The following is a 16729-nucleotide window of genomic DNA, read 5'->3' on the forward strand; positions in this document are numbered from 1 at the left end:
TACTGTGCTCTGGTCTCTAGCAAGATTGAACAGGTCAGTTACAGTCATGATACAGTAAAGCTGCGTTTCTGAAGATGATGATAGGACCCAAGTAAGGAAGATTCCTGTCCCATGGTTTTCAGGGATGATCTCCCATGGTCTGTTCACGTGGTTGACCTGACCACATTCCAGCTCCCACTCATGGGTCCTGTTGAATTCAACACACAGTACCTGTTTTCTTTGCCAAGGTTCTGGTCCATCCCAGGAAATACATTGCCCTTTACTTCCCATCTGTCTTCGTGAGACCACTTCTGTGCTGAGCTACCTCTTTGAAGCTGAAGATGCCAGATTGGAGAAGAATTTCAGAACCACTATTTTGGTAGAATCCCAGTTTTGGGCATGTGAGGAAACTGGGGTTGGACATTCAGGTACTGTTGGAAATATTAGTATAACCTCTCATATAACCAAGCTTGGGTGGATTTTCTTAGGTAATTTGGTAGTTTATAGGATATCATTCACACCCTAGAAAATTTGTACTTTAAGAGAGAATTAAATAGAAGTTTTGGAGATGGATCGAGGAAGAGAATGCAAAATTTATCTGGTAAACAACTTTGACAAGGTGAGTGGTGTCACCACCATCAAGTAAAACTAAGAATCACCAGGAAGAGGGTTTAATTGTTGCCTAGAGATGTAAATGTTGGAACAAGTGGAGATAACCTTGTGAGGGGAAGCTGATACAGACATTATGAGCAAAGAACTCTGAGAGACCAAACTCACATTTTTCAGAAAAGTCTCAGAACTGGAATGATTAAGTTCATTTGCAAAGTGAAACCAAGTAAAGCCAGAGTCATCAGAGGGATGAAAGCATCCCTGAGTGGTTATTTTTTTGTTTTTTTTTTTTTTTTGTTTGTTTGTTTTGTTTTTTTTTTCTCTACCAGGATGTAGAAACTACCAACTGAGAAGAAAGAACCTGAAACTCCATGAAAGGAGATTACTCCTTTTTGTCAACTAGATGCACACTTTCCTGCCAATCCATGCATGCCTTGTGTATCCATCCTATGCAAAATCACAACAAAACCACCCACTTTTTCCCTTGGAGCTTAATTTTCCTTTAGCAAGCTGGGTGCATAGGCTACTGTTAAGGGAAACAAAACAAAACACAAAAGATGAGGAAACAAAGAAGTCAAGGATGTATAGTTAAGATAGCAGGCATGACCAATTTGGTGAGGATCTCCAGTTTGAGTTCAATCTGAACCACTTAATGAGACTTTTGTCTCCAAATATAAAGTACTGGTAATATAGCTCCATGGCAAGGTGCCCTTGGGTTTTATTCCTAGTACTAAAGAGCAAAATAGGCATAACTGGATGTTACCGGAAGTACCCCTCTCTCTTCCATCTGGATATCTCTCCTGATCTCATGACCTCTAGCATGCCTTTCTCTGAAAACGTTCAGAACAGTTAGAAACAGTCACCAGGTAATGACAGCACCTCTTCGAGTTTATCAAGCACACACTTCTGTGATGATCCTTCCAGTAGCCTTGCAGTTGGTGAACTAGAGAAGGGAAACTAAATCTGAGCTAGAGGTTAAGTCAAGGGGAGACTAGTACGGGGGACCCCCATTCCTCTTCTGGGCTGTTTCCACACATCAGGCTCAGCCACAGCGCAGGGAAAGAGGTCCCCAGAGCAGCTTCTGTGGCTTGGGGGCGGGCAGGCTCACAGGGATTGCTTTCCATCCTGCCTCCAAGCAGGGCAGATGAGCCAGGAAGTGGGTACGGGCTGCAAAGTTGTTAGGACCAGCAGGACTGGAACCCAGACTCTCTCTGTATCTCCCTCTGTATCTCTGTCTCTCCCTCAGCGTGGCGTGAGGAGTCAGGTATGGCTTCATCACTTAATTAACTGAGCACCGCACTGCCTAGGCTGCTGCCTACCAGACACTGGCAACTGTGAGGCTTTCTTGGCTTTTCATTCTGTGAAAGGCTTATTCATCCCAGCTCCTGCAGCCCCAGGGGAGCTGGATAAGAAGGAAAGAAAGAGGTGGAAGGAGGATGCTCCGCACAGGGCTCTCCATTGTATTCCCCTGGTTTCCATGACTCACAGCCCTGCTGAGGTTCCTGGGCAGCTGTTCAATTCCATCATTACTCACCTAGGCGCTGAAGTCTGCTCTGGTTCCTCACCGCCTCTCTCATTGACAGCGCTTTTCGTCATGTATTTTTTATTTAAGTAAAAGAGGGGAAAACAGAAAGAGCGAGAGAGAAGGAAAAAGAACAAACCCAGTGGATGAAGAAATGAAAGTGAGCCCCTGGGGCTGGAGGGAGACACCGCCAATTCATCACAGACTTCCTGAGACTGGCAAAGTGGGGAGCACCATGGCACACAGCACTGAAAACGCACATAGGAGCCATCAGGAGAGAGGCGCAAGCAACCTTGGAGAAGCATTGTTCTCTGCTCACTGGTGTTGAGGGCCTTTGGAGCATTCCTAAAAGCAGCTTGGAATGGCTGTCACAGATGAAAATTTACTAAATTGCAAAGGCGGGAGCCATACATTTTTAGCTTTTCCTCTGTTGCGTAAAATGCAAATATAGTCCTGGGCCTTTGAACAGAAGGACAGGGGAATGAAAGTGATCCAAACTGCCAGGTTGGTGCTGGTTTTGTAAAGTAATAGGGCAAGAAAGTGGGTGACGCTTGGTGTCCTCTGACCAGACACTCAGTGGGACCTCTGTGGGCGTGAGCCCCTCCCCAGGGTGAGAAGTCCCGTCCTTGGACTTCACCATCCAGTCCACTATCCCAGCACTTTTCACATTTCCTTGTTTCTCCTGCTCTGGCTGCTTGGGGAGCAGAGAGACTCGGGTGCTTCTCTAAGCTCCTCCTTCAAATACCAACTATGATTCATCTCAAAGTTGCAGACACTTGGGTCAACTCCTGGTGAGGATGAGGACACAGGAGACATGGAGCTGCAAGGAGAATTGAAGCCTGTTTAACGAAAGGTCCTTGCTCATTTTTCATTTACTGTCAACTGCCAAGAGGGAGAAAGCAAATAGACTTCGGTCCTCCAAGTGCACCTTTCTGTCCCCCTCTTCACTGATCCTTTTCGCGCTCGTCCTCCACACTCCAGCCAGGAGGCAACAGCATCACTCAGCAAAGGTTCCCAGGTAAGGAGTTGAAAGGAGCTGAGGACTTGCTTTTTTTAAGGGTTGGCGAATGTCAGAGCTTTTCATTGTGTCCTTGGCTCTGGGAGAGGGAGGGGAGAAGGCAGAGGGAATCATCTCCTTGCAATTGACCAACAGTAATAAGCCATCTGGTTAAAGGTTCATGAATAAGAGATTGTATATAATCTCTGGGCCATGCATTATGCACGGGCTGTGGACAGAAGAGAGATCTGCTGCTTCCCCCTTGATTCACCTCTCTGATTTCACCTTTGCTCCTCATGTCCCTGGAAGGCAGCTTCTATCACATCTGCTTAAATCTGTTGGAAAGGAGTTGGACCAGAAATGGAAGGTGGCTGAAATCAAACATCCTTGACTTTGGTTAACACATATAGTCCTTAAAATTCCTCTTCCTTGATACTAATTTCAAATTACCTAAACTAATTTCCATTTCAAAACTCCCAACTGAAACTTCACATGGCAAAATACGGAAAATGGCAAAGCAGCCAGTTCAAAAAAAGAAGCAGGCAGAGAAAGAGAGAGGAAAATGGAAATATCTTAGGTGATGACTCGTAAATGTCTTGGATGAGTATCCTGGTTCAGAGTCAAATTCAGCTGCCACCTCAGAGAGCACTGTTTCTAAATCCCTTGGCTATGTCTCGGAGACACGGTACTCTGTGAGCCCCATCACTGCAGAAAGACTGGGATCTGGCACCTTCTCCATTCAACTCTGGTACTAAGTTGAGAATCTCAGTGGCAGGCAGAAGCTGAATATAGCTTTGTGGCTGCCTCATCTTGCACAAGCCCATGATACACAAAACTGGGAGCTGGTTCAGGCTACCTCACTAGCACAGGCTTTTCTGAACAAGACTTATTTATATCCTCAAGGTCCCCAGGAAAATAGGGTGCAGGTTACCACCTATGGGACCAAGGCATCATGGAAATCTTTCTTCTACTACTGCTTTTCTGCATAAATAGGGTCACGACAGAGACACAAATGACTGTTAAATTGTCTTAGCTTTATAATATTTTAGCACTATAAGTGATTCCAGGGATCAGTTTATCATCTCCTGCATCTAGGAAGTACTGTCATTACATAATAGTAATAAAAAAAAAAAACCTGTCCATATTTTTGAAACAAGATAAAGGAGGAGCTTTAGTGTTTTTAAGGATCTAATATGCGCCAAGAATGGTACTGAGTTTTCAGCCTGGTCAGTAAATTGGGGGTAATTGTAGAAGAGAGGAAACTGATTTCTGGGAGCCAAATGATTTGCCCTGCCCCCACAGCTGGAGAGCGTTTCTTGCTGGTTTGTGGGTGTTTTCTGAAATGCTACATTCTCTACCTCAAGGGAGCCTCAGGTTTATTAGAAGCCTGAGATCCTTGGTGTCTCACAGTCAAAAAACAAGCAATACCTCATCTATACCCTCTCCACTGCAGAGTAAGTATACCCCACTTCTCTTTTTCCTCTGATTTATTTCTTATACAGTCATCAAAATGAAACGACATTTCAACCTTTAGGCAAACTGCCATTTGGTTACTTTAGGACTGTTTGAGACCTAATATCTCCTCATTATAGGCATCAGTGAAGACTGCATTAGGATTAGGGCATGAATGTGTAAAGAAAGGGTAAAGGGAGAAGGAATTCTGCAGCACCGCCCACAAGAGGATGGTCTCTAGCTGAAAAATTCCTTTTCCTCAATTCAGGTGCAATGAGCTATGCTATCCATACCCCACACCATAATCTACTGCTGTCTCCCAAGGGTTCCCTATTAGAGCTTGAATATTTGGGGGTTTGCTTAAAGCCTTTCATTATCAAATAGTGTTAGGGGAGCGAGTATATAATGAGGAAATTGGCAGGCAGCCCAGAGTGATCTGATGGGCTGGGATTCAGAATGCTAAGCCACCATTCAAAAAAAATGCAAGTAATTAAAATTAATTAAAAATCATTAAACAAACCTTCACTTTTGCAATTTCAAGGTACAACCCGAGTCACCAGAGCTCATAAGGAATGTGCGTGCTGTCGCAGCTACGTGAAGTATTTCCATGACCTGAGCATCGACTGCAGGACCGTGCTAGAGGAAGCAGCAAGATGAGTCAAATCCTGTTTTTAAAAATGGATTTATAAGTACATGGCCAGTGTATGGATTCCAGGCTTGCGTGGCACTGATTGATCCTTTCACTCTCTGATCATCCATCAACAGTGTTTGCTGTCTTACTCTGGGGTACTTAGCATTCCCCAAGGACCCTACTTCTTCTAAAGCTTATAAAGTATCAGATCTCACTTTCAGCTGCTTATGATTCAGTTTGAATGGATTGGGGTGGGAGGGTAAGTAGACAAGAAGCTAAGAATAACACAAACAAAATAATGAGAAGGGATGTATCGTTCACTCCCTGAACACATGTTATTGTGCACCAAGACACGAGATTCTGCGAGGGCTATGAGGAAGGAGTCTTTGTTTTGATGTCTGAAACCTGAGAGATGCAGACAGAACTGACTGAGGGAGAAGGAACATCAATCTCTTGGAATTAAGCAGAAGCATAATGTATTTCAGGGGACTTTAGGAGAACAAAGACACATCGTGGGGGCCCATGGAAAGAAATATTTCCAGCTACCCTGTGAAGGGAGAGATGAGATCCAAAAATAAAGGAAAACCTTTAAATTCAGGAAATTCTCTCCAAGATCACTTCTAAGAGAATTGGGATTCAACATCCCAGAGCTTTTAAGGCAAGCACTGTTCTCTGTACATCATGCCCTCTTTCTAAAGACCACAAGTCAGTAAAAAAAAATGTTATTGATATGATTTCTACATTGCTTTTTGGTGGCAGTTTCACCCCACTTGCAATGCTGAAAACAGGTGGGACAGACAAAGATGTTCGTTACTGAGATTGGAAAAGCTGAAGTTCTGGAAATCAGACTATAATTTATGTTGCAAAACACAAGAAAAATGATTCTAAAGAAGAATGAGAGTAAAGGATTGGAGCAACTGAACTGATGACCACTTGCGAAACTTGTGACAGGTCACTCCTACATATTACTACTTTCTTTTTAACAAAGACTTCTAGAAAATTACATAAAATAAAGAAATGAAGAGAGAGAAAGAGACAGAGACAGAGACAGAGACAGAGAGACAGAGAGAAACAGACAAAGACAGAGAGAGAGAGTGTGGCAGGCCAGGTTGAAAGAGAACATGCCAGCAGACAGGACCGGCGCTCTCCTTTCCATAGTGGAGAATTGTGAGGTTGTCCTCAGAAGCCCCAGAGATGAGAAGAGGACTTCGGTCTTGTTTAGGTTTGCCCCAGGTGCTAGTGTTAGATAAACCAAAGGAAGGCTGAAATTGGGGGTTAGTGTTTCCTTCCATGTTGGGAGAATATTTTAATGATTGATGCTGGCCATCAGTGAGGAAATGATGTGCTTTTGTGCCACTACAGTCAAAGCGTAAGTAAAAGGCTGCTGGCAGGAATGCAGGAGAAGTCTGCTCTGCATGAAAGAAGAAAAATGTTGACATTCCATCAAATCCATTCATGTTCTAGGTGTCTTTGTCAAGCTTGAAGTTATATTTCAGCTAGTGCAGATCTAAGAACTGAACCCAAGTCTTAGCCTTTATAGCTAGAAATTTGAGGAACAAGACTTAGGTCAGCAACAAGAAGAGTTTTGGACAGAGGGCTTTTTGCAAAAGCAAAGCGGTAAGTGCAACACGTGTGCCCCTCTCTTCATTGTGCGTGTGGCACAGCCCTGCTGCCATCCGAGTATTACTGCAGAGACTAAAAGCTGGTTCTCATAAGCATCTCCTGCACAGTGAGGTGGGGGCCAGGAGACAGGATGTCAGCTTTTGGATGCAAATCTGAGGTATGCAATTTAAGAAATTTATCCTTTTGCCCTCTGTGGATCTTCTCCTCTTCAAATAGGAAATTCAACTTTTAACAAGATTATGGGCTCATTTGTTACGGGTTGAGTTGTGTTTTGGCAAAAATGGTTTTTTTGTAGTCCTGAGTTCCTGTAATTTAACATACTGCCTTTTGTGGAAATCAGGTCGCTAAAGATGAAATCAATTAAGATGAGAACATTCTGCATGAAGGTGGGTACCAACCCAAATGAGAGTGTGCTTCTCAGGCTGTTGGTACAAGAAGTCTGCCCTTTGACAAGGAAGGAGTGTGCTGGGGGCATCTACAAGCCAAGAGACAACCAATATTGCAGTGAAACCAGGAGCTAGGCAGGGACAGGGAATGATTCTCCTGTAGTTTTCCAGGGTGCCTTGTGGACACATTGATCTTGCACTTCTGTCTTTCACAACTGTGAGACTAAGAATTTCTGGCCTTGCTTCACACACAAGAATCACCTCTTTACCATTCGAGTCAAGCCCGAGGGCCGAGGATGGGTAGGAATTTGGCAGGGGCTTTGCCCTGCCTGGCATTTCACCTCCTATGTCATAACTGCCCAAATCTTGGGAGTGTTAGTAAATTAGAGAGCGAGAATGAGTTCAGTGGCCATGGGCATGGTTTCCAAGCTGATTTGATTGACCTGCTGCTTTGGAATTTATTTTAGCTATTTATAAAATAGGGCCAAACTCAAATTTTCCCTTTTCTCATCGTCAGAATAAAAAAGATTAAAAACTCTGAGAAGCAGCTTTTGGCAGTAGAGGGATCTAATGCAGGATGAGCAGCAGATGCCACAGACCAGGGCTTTTCTCGGGAAAGGCAGGAAACCAGCACTGGACAGAATAGCGGGGGAAAACTCAAAGGATCTGAAACTAGGGAGTGGTTAATAAAGTAGACAGGACACACTCAGCAGGCTAGAGGCTCGTTCAGAGGTCAGTATGTGGTACACTCCAAGAGGGGACAGGCAAGGTGGAGTCTGTGAGTGCTCCAGACCAGCTGAGAGGTTGCTGTCTCTGCACAGGCTTGGCCCTGGACTGGGTATGAGCACAGACAGACACAGGAAGGACAGACAGAGCATCCTGAGGCCTAGGAGGCTCTGCAGGAGAGAACATAAGGTATTTTAAGAGGAAACTGGGTTTAATCTGTGCCGGCAGACAGAACTGCTCACCTTCTGCCTGGGTCTCAACAGGCTTTCTCAGTATGCATCAATGAGGCCAGCACACCACGCATTTTAATTCGATGAAATTAAGACATTAAAAACTGATATCCAATGGGAGCAGAATAAAGGGTAGTTTATGCAATCATAATTATTCTTCAGAGTAACGCAAGTTCTGAGTGCTGGTGCTTGGCACATAGATCCCAGCTATTTTTATATTGAACTGTACTGTTTGCTTTAGAACAATAAACATCAACTCTTTCATATTTCAAAAAAACAAAATTCTATTGCAGTTTGGAAACAGTCTGAAATTCACTGTCTTTCTGTGTTATTTTCTCATTAGAGTTTTGACCTACTCGTTTCTAACCCACAAGCTTCAAGTTTTTCAATCTCTAGAGCAGAAGCATTGTGCCAAATATCAGTCCAATAAAGGCCAAAGCAAACCCGTCTCAGGAGAGGCCCACATCTGCCATCCCTGCTCCTCAGTGTGGCTGTTGCCAATGAAGGAGGGATCTGAAAACCCAGACTGAGTACCACAAGTGTGAAAGTGGGGTGTGGTGCCTCCCCAGAGAGTTCAGTAAAGGTCACACTCCAGCCAGGAGTGTGGAGCGTATATAATCAGTTGGGGATGCTGGGGGTCATATAATGATTTGGTAAGAATTTCTTTCATGTAGTAAAGAGACAATAAAATGATTGCCAGTAATGGGAACCAATCTTCCCAGAGGTATAAAGAAACAAGGCCTGCCTTCTTTGGGTTGCATATATCTTTTATTTGTGGCACACTCTACAACTTTTGGATGGAGGGATGTATTTTTCCTGTTAGGAAACAATCCATAAATTGTAGTCAGCACACTTGCTTTACCTGTAGGTAAGATGTGATTCGCAGACCCTACCAATGGTACCTGTTACTAAGCACCACTGGACATTAATTTCTCTCCCAGTATTACCTCAGAGGACCATCTAAAACCCCTGTGATGTGGTATTAGCATCTATCTCCAAATGAGCCTCTGTGGTCATCACACCTTCAAGGCCATGAACTTAATAAGAACCACAACTAGAACTGAAAATCAAGACTGGTCTACCTGGAAGAAAATTTCTAGTGGTGGAATTTGAACCTAGTTGTGAATGAAGCAGGAATTATTTTCTGACCAAAAGTCTCTGCTTGTGGGAACAAGTCATTGAGGAAAGCTAGAAGAAAAAGCAGCGGTATGGACAGAGCGTCCCCTCTGCTGGGGACCCTTGATGTCCCTTTCACTCCCAAAACACACTGGACTGATTCAACACTCAGCAATGGTGCTTCCTTCCATTGCTTTATATTGTCTCTCAGCAAGAAGTGGGCTGTGCATTGTCTTGTTTTGTTGGTCCTAGACCTTGGGGCTTTTTGTTAGTTAGTTAGTTTGTTTGTTTGTTTGTTTGTGTTTTTTACTGGGAATCGAATTCAGGCCCTTGTGCTTGCCAGGCAGGAGCTTGTGCCACTGAGCTATAACCCCAGCCCAGTTGTCTCCTTTTGGCCTCTTTCATCTCTTTCTCCCACTGTCCATGTCCATATACTTCCCAGGAAGTTGGACCTAACAAGGACATCGGGTGATGGAAATTTTGCTGCTCACTTTTGAGGTGCTGGGTTCTGGGTTGAGTTCTTTATGTGGATTTTCTCATTCAATCCTCAAAATACTCATGAATAAAATGGCATTTTATCTCCATCTTATAGATGAGACTATTGCATCATATTTTTTTCCTCTCTGTCTTTTATCTCCCTATTACATTAAAATATTTCCCTCAGACTAAGGAATTATTACCTGAGAAGGAACACATCTCCTCCTAAAAGTAAAAATGTAAACACAAAGACGATTCCTCTTTTGTCCACCCTGCCATCCAGCCTGAAGATCTTCATTTTGTCTGCAGTTATCCACAATAGTTCACCACAACCCAGTGCCAGCTCGCAGGCAGGGGAGCTGAGATTATTTAGATTCTCATAGCATAGCAGATAATGAATAAAACATACCAGGGAGTAGAGGCTGCCCCATCATTGCTGTCTTTATTAAGGTGCTGATCTACAAGCAGCTCCACCTCCAGCCCTGTCCTGCCCCAGTTGGCATGTGTTTAGAAGAGGAACATGACAAGTCCACGTAAAGAAGATGAAAGAGGACCTGGAGCAGGGAACAATGGGCTGGCTAATGTGCAGAAATAAACTTTACAGTGCAGGGCAGGGTTACCATAAACCTCCTCTGCACTGTGCAACACAGGTTCTGAGGGAAGTAAGATACCTTGGCTGGTGGCTTTGCTCAGGATCCTCCAGGGAACTCTAGTCTGCACACACATACACGCGTACACCGTTTGTTGTAGCTTATACCTAGATGCCTCCACCCAAAGCCTTATGTACTCATTGGTAAGGCTTTTTAGAGTGCTGGATTTAGGGTTTATGAATATAGATTAAAGGTCTGATAACTACATTAGTCCACTAATTGGCTTAGCATGACTCTGGATATGGATAATAAGAAGGCCCTCCCTGGGTGTAGGTTGCATTCTGGATGGTATAAAAAGGAAAGAGAGGCTGAATGCTGCTGTTTGCTGCTTCCTGCCTGCCCTGCCATGGACTGTTTCTCCTCTGTGATGTCCCTCTGCTATATCACCTGCCTTGGAGTAAGCTGACTATGGACTGAAGCCTCTACTGACTGTGAGATAAAATAAACCTTTCCTCATTTAACTTATGGTTGTCGAGTATTTTGTCCTAACAAGGAAGAAGTAACTCTCTGGCTATATCTTTCCTTCCACACAATAGCTGTTCCTGAGCTCCATGTCAGCTGCAAACTTTGGCTCTAGGGAGTCAGGGGCTGCATTTCCCCAGAAACACCTCAGAAGTTGCCGGGGCTTAGCTCCTGAGGATGGAAATTGGACTCACTGAGGATGCCACATACAAATGAGACCAAGTGGCACATTTTTACACTTCCCAAACAACTTTTAAAGGTTATCCTATGTATGCTTCTGTCTCTTCTCTGAATAAATTCAAAAATCATTTCAGATTGAAAATGTCTTCTGTTGGCAAAAATTAGCAAGAATGATATAATATGTCTGGATTTATTTTAATTACTTGGATGTTCAAAAAAAAGTCTCTTCAAGTCTAACTTCAATCACTCATTCTTTAGAAATACAGAGTACTGCCTTTGTTCTGCCTTTGGAAGTGGTGAAGGATATTCACTAACATCTTGAAACATTTAGAGGCATTTAGGATTCAATTTAATATAATAAATATTTACTGAGTTCCTGTGTCTGCGACAGGAAACAGAGACTGAGATGGCCAGAGTTAATAAGGTTACATCTTTCTATCAAGAAACAAGATTCCCACATCCCTGATGATGCAGAATGGGATAAATGCTAGTAAGGCCCTGAATATAAGGCCTTGAGTCATTGATGTGACCTAGAACCAGGTAATTCTATGGTGGAGGCAATGTACTATGGTTTTGTCTATTCTTAAAAGACTCAAGTGTTGAGAGTCGAGGCTTTAAGAAGCTGATTAACTCTTTGGTGAGATCACAAACTGACAGCATTACTGGGAAAGACAGAAAACAGAGTTAGGGTCTGGCTGAATGGAGTAGATGGTGGGGGTGTGGCATTGGGGCTGGATCTGTCTCCATCTTTTCTCTGTGCTCCTTCTCTGTGTTACTCAGCTACCACAAGTTGGTAGTTGGCCCGCGTTTTCCCGCCATTCTGCCTCGTCTCAAACTCAGAAGCAACAGATTCACGTAATCATGTACTGAAACTTCCGAATCTGTGATCAAAAATAAAGTTTTCCTCCACATGTTGACTTCCTTAGGCATTTTGTCAGTGACGGAAAGCTTACTGATACTCAAGGTTACCTGAGAGGGCACCTTAGTATGCGCAAAGCCATTGTCTGCCAATAGCAGGAAGGAGGTGATAGGCAGGGATAGTAGTGGCCATTCTGGCTTATTGTCTCAGTGCTGGTACTGAGTTCTTCATAGATCACATTTTTCGTACGTATCATGAATTCCTCTCTTCCTCCATTCACTTACCAAACTGACAGTTATTAAACACCTGCATCCCACAGTCCTGGCTCTGAGGTATTTGCTGGATATCAAGCAGTAACCAAGACAGAAAGGAAAAGCCCTGCCACTACAGTGTGAATGCAGGCTTCTCCCTCAGAATTCAGCTGCTAGAATTTAATCCCCAGCACAATGGCAATAGGTGGTGGCATCACTGGGAGATGGTTAGATCACGGGAAACTAGTGTCCTAATAAAGGGGCCTTCCAGAGTTAGCTCTCATTTTCAACACACAGGACAAGCAGCCACTGCCAGTTAACCAGAAAGTGGGCTCTCAGCACACACCTATGCAGCTGGCTTTTTGATTACGGCCTTACTAGCATCCAGAACAGTAAAAAATAAATTTTTGCTTTTTATGTATCATCCAGTTTACAGTATTTCATTTCACCAGACTAAGATGCCCACTTTGTGGAGAAGATGGTGATATGAGTAATCAATTAAGAGGTAGGCACTGAGCCTAATCCATGGTAAAAAATTACTGCACAGAGCATGCCATAAGGGCCTTTCAGGACCTCACAATGCAGTGGGGGTAACAAACATGATATCCTGTAGTCATCCCAAAGTATTTCCCTACCCCTGCCCCATCACTTCACTCTCTGACACCTGATACTGCCTTAACTTCCTTCGCAGTAAGTATGTATACCTAACCTTCTTGTCAGTCTATTTCCTGTCTCCCTCACAGGGACAGAAATGCTCTACAAAAAGGGACTTTCCTTACTCAGCATGCTACTCTTGGAGCCTAGAATCCTGCCTGGCACATGATAGGAACTTAAACTTCTTTCTTCTAACTACTCATCCATCCATCTATCGACCTACCCATCTCCTTTCTTGTGTTTATTTATGAAAATATAAAAAAGTTAATTAATTCTTTTTCAAGATCAGGATATATTTATTGGGGAAAGAAAGCTTCTCACTGAGACAGAAACAGGAAGAGTCCTGAGCAAGTGGCCAGGGACTCTGTCTTTTCTAAGGATTTTTACAAAGCAAACCCACAAGGTGAGGCAGGTTCAGGTTGGGGGAAATGGGAAGTCACAAAATGGGCAAGAGATGGGCCAGCACTATGGTTGACCAATGACATTACATCATAACTGCTCAGGTGATATTGATTAAATGGGGACACAAATCACTTAGAAGTGGCTGTGAAACTTCAGAACAGGGGCTTTTCCTGGAGGGGTGGGTAGTGGTTCTTCTTGGCTTCTTCAGGGTGACTCATACCTATTTAGAGTATCAGCTGCTGTTGCTCATCCATAGGGAAGTCTGTGTGTGCGTTTCTTTCACTGTTTGTCTTGAGGTTCCACCCTCAGCAGAGGTGTCTGTGACACCCCCTACAGTTACTGTGTATCCCATCTCCAGCACTGGCTCCTTCAAGGGCCTAACCCTGTCTGACTGTCTATAGTATTTCTACATAACTTAGTTAAAAGGTTAATTCTTGAAGGCGATTTATGATTTTAAGATATCTGAGACAGAAGGAAGCAGATGAAAAGGTGCTAAGAACATCCCTAGCCATTACAGAAGAAGGTCTGGAAAAGAAGTACAATGGGAAAGCACTGTCCACCCATCAGTGTGGCTAACACAGGAAAGCTGACCATACTGAGTGTGGGCACAACTGAACTCGCAAACACTGCTGGTGGACACGCGAGATGATGCAGGCACTTTGGGAAACAGCTTGGAAGTTACTTAAATATTTAACCATATTTAACTTCTAGGTGTTTACTCAAGAGAAGTGCAAGCTCTGCTCACATGCTATGTCTAATTATATCCACCCTAAACTCGTACATTAGAAACTTGTCACCCTTTTCAGCAGTACCTGGAGGGAAGGGCCTCTGAGGAAAAGTTGAGGTCATGAATATCCAACATCAGCCCATTTGAGTTAGGTTATCGTCATTGTGAAAGACTGCAGGAAGGGGACTGATCCTTTCTCTTCCATTGGCCTCCAGACTGTGTGAGGACAGAGTGCTCCTCACAATGGTGGCTGCAGCATCCAAGAATCCTTCTCAGAAGAAGACAATTACCCTTCCCAGACCTTTGACCTTTGCCTCCAGAATAGTGAGAAAGACTCCATTCTTTATTATTAGCCAGATTCTGGTGTTCTGTGGCAGCAGGAAAAATGGATTAAGACTTCCACAACACTTACACAGAACTGTTCATGGCAGCTTTACTTGTAAAAGTCAAAAACTGGGGAAAAAAGAAAAGAAAAACAGATGTCTATCTGCAGCTATGAATATAAAATTGTAGTATATCCATGTTATAAAATACTACTTAGCAATTAAAAGGAATGGGCTACTGAGTGAATGAAACTTAAACAACCCAAGTACAGACTGTATGATTTCATTCATAGAAAATGAAAACCAACCTCTAATGGCAAAAGCAGGTCAGTAGATGCCTGGGAACTGGGTTGGGGGCACAGCGAGGAGCAGGAAAGGGGCACAGAGGAGCACAAGGGAAACGTGGATATAACATACATATTTTTATCTGGGTTGTTTCATAGGCATACACTTGTGTAAAAATTCAAATTATAAACTTCAAATACGTGTAGCTTATCCTATGTCAAAAATCTTATGCTACATTAAAAATTGAAATTTTAAAATTACATTTCTTAAAATTCCATGGGTGTTGGATGAATACACAAGTCAAGAAAGACATTTATGTGACTTAAAGGTTGCACTATAAGATAAGGCATCTGCTCCAAGCTGGAAGAGGTGTTGAGGGGAATAGTAATTGGTGAGTATTGAGAACTTGGCATGTATCTGCAGGCTGGCTGTGTGCACACATTACATTCTAAATGCCCTGAAATAATTGTGAGATAACTATTATTATTATTCCCATTTTCAGATAACAAAATTAAAACTCAGGAAATTTAACAATTTGGTAAACACCTCAGGACCACTAACTGCTGCAAATGAAATTTAAAAATAGGCCTATTGGATTTTTTGTTTTAAATGCTTCAAAATGTTGTCCATAAAAGCATACTTACCTTTTGGAAGAATTGGAGAGGCCAAGCTAGGGAGATTTGGAGGAAGTAGTTGAATCTAATGGTAAAATATTACTAAGCATGAATAAATACTTAATTTGAAAACTACATTCACAAAACTAAAAAGTATAACACAATGACAAGTGCTCTACTGCTCACTCTAGAAATACTAAAACCATCTTTTTATCTGTGTCAAATTTAATCTCTTCTTTTCATTTCTACATCTGCTACCATAACCAACAACCAACACCTCTTGCCTAGATAACTGCTTGGCCTCTGCCAATCTCCTATGCGCCTGCTCTCCACAAAGCAGCTTTGATGATCATCTACAACCAGAAGTATTCGCATGTTACTTTCTCCCGTAAAGCTACCTGGTGGTCTAAGACAGTAAAATCCACTCCTAGACCTTCAGTAGCAACTCTGCCAAACTGCGTGGGCTGCGTTCCGAGGCTCCCAGAAAACCACAGGTCTGCAGAGGAGGAGCTGGGCAGATCTGGGGTGCCCTCACTGGCCTCTCTGCGTGTCTGGAGGACTGTGGATATCTCTGCAACCAGGGAGGGTCCACAGGTTCCTGAAGCACTGCGGCCAGTGGTGAGTACCCTAACCCGGCTGCGATTGAAGAACTGTGGAGCTTCCAAGGGGCAGGTGGGCGCACAGTGTCCCTGAGGCCCAGCTTGTCTGGAACTGCGGAGTTCTGAGCAGGCAGAGGAGGGCCACTGGTTCTGTAGGCCTAATGGCTTGGAGTAGCGTGGCGCCAGAGTCCCAGTAGCTCCAAACATAGAAGGGGATTTTCAACAGATCCTGAGGAAGCTTTCAAATAACACTTGAAACACAGAAATATAGGAAAATGACAAAACGAAAGACCAAATTACAACCTCAAACCTCCAGCCCATCTCAAGAAACCCTAGGAGCGATGTATATAGAAGAAAATATATCCCATCCACCTCATATATCGGACACAATAGCCACTGAAATTGACAAGCAACTCCAGGAAGCTTTAAAGAAATTCAAACTCGAAATAATCTCCCAGATAAAAGAAGAAATGATAAAAGAAATGAAAGAGATTCTAAATATATCTAAAGAAAACACAGATAAAAAATTGGAGGAACTAAACAAAAAGATAGAATCCCTAGACGAGCAATATAAGAAACAAACAGAATACATAATGCAGATGCACAGAGATATACAGGAAATAAAAAACTCCACTGAAAGTTGTAAAAACCGCCTTAATGAAAGTGAAGATAGAATTTCAGACCTTGAAGACAGGATTGCAGCTAGTGAACAGGAAAGGAAAGATCTTTTGAAAATAACAAGGAACCAGGAAACAACAATTCAACAACTGCAAGACGATGCAAAGAAGAATAACATAAGAATGATAGGGATTAATGAAAGAGAGGGAGACAACATGAAGGATGTCAGGAGGATATTTAGAGAAGTAATAGCTGAAAATTTCCCAAGCATGAGATCAGAAACTGACATCAGGATCAGTGAAGCATATAGAACTCCAAACAGTCATAACCAAAATAAAACTACACCCAGACATATAA

The 16729-nt window shown here is 43.1% G+C and overlaps 1 long non-coding RNA gene across 2 annotated transcripts; it reads left to right on the forward strand.

Annotated features, from left to right (window-relative positions):
• The first annotated feature begins 2665 nt into the window (after positions 1-2665).
• LOC134473929 (uncharacterized) lies at positions 2666-11173 on the forward strand. 2 transcript variants are annotated; one of them, XR_010044426.1, is made up of 2 exons: positions 2666-3128; positions 5101-11173. It is a non-coding gene; the product is annotated as an uncharacterized LOC134473929 (long non-coding RNA). The 2 variants fall into 2 exon arrangements; XR_010044428.1 differs by lacking the exon at positions 2666-3128 and adding an exon at positions 4386-4561.
• The last annotated feature ends 5556 nt before the right edge of the window (positions 11174-16729 follow it).

The sequence above is a fragment of the Cavia porcellus genome, unplaced genomic scaffold (assembly GCF_034190915.1).
Source record: "Cavia porcellus strain 051 isolate PalLab524CR breed Dunkin Hartley unplaced genomic scaffold, mCavPor4.1 scaffold_29, whole genome shotgun sequence".
Taxonomy (NCBI): domain Eukaryota; kingdom Metazoa; phylum Chordata; class Mammalia; order Rodentia; family Caviidae; genus Cavia; species Cavia porcellus.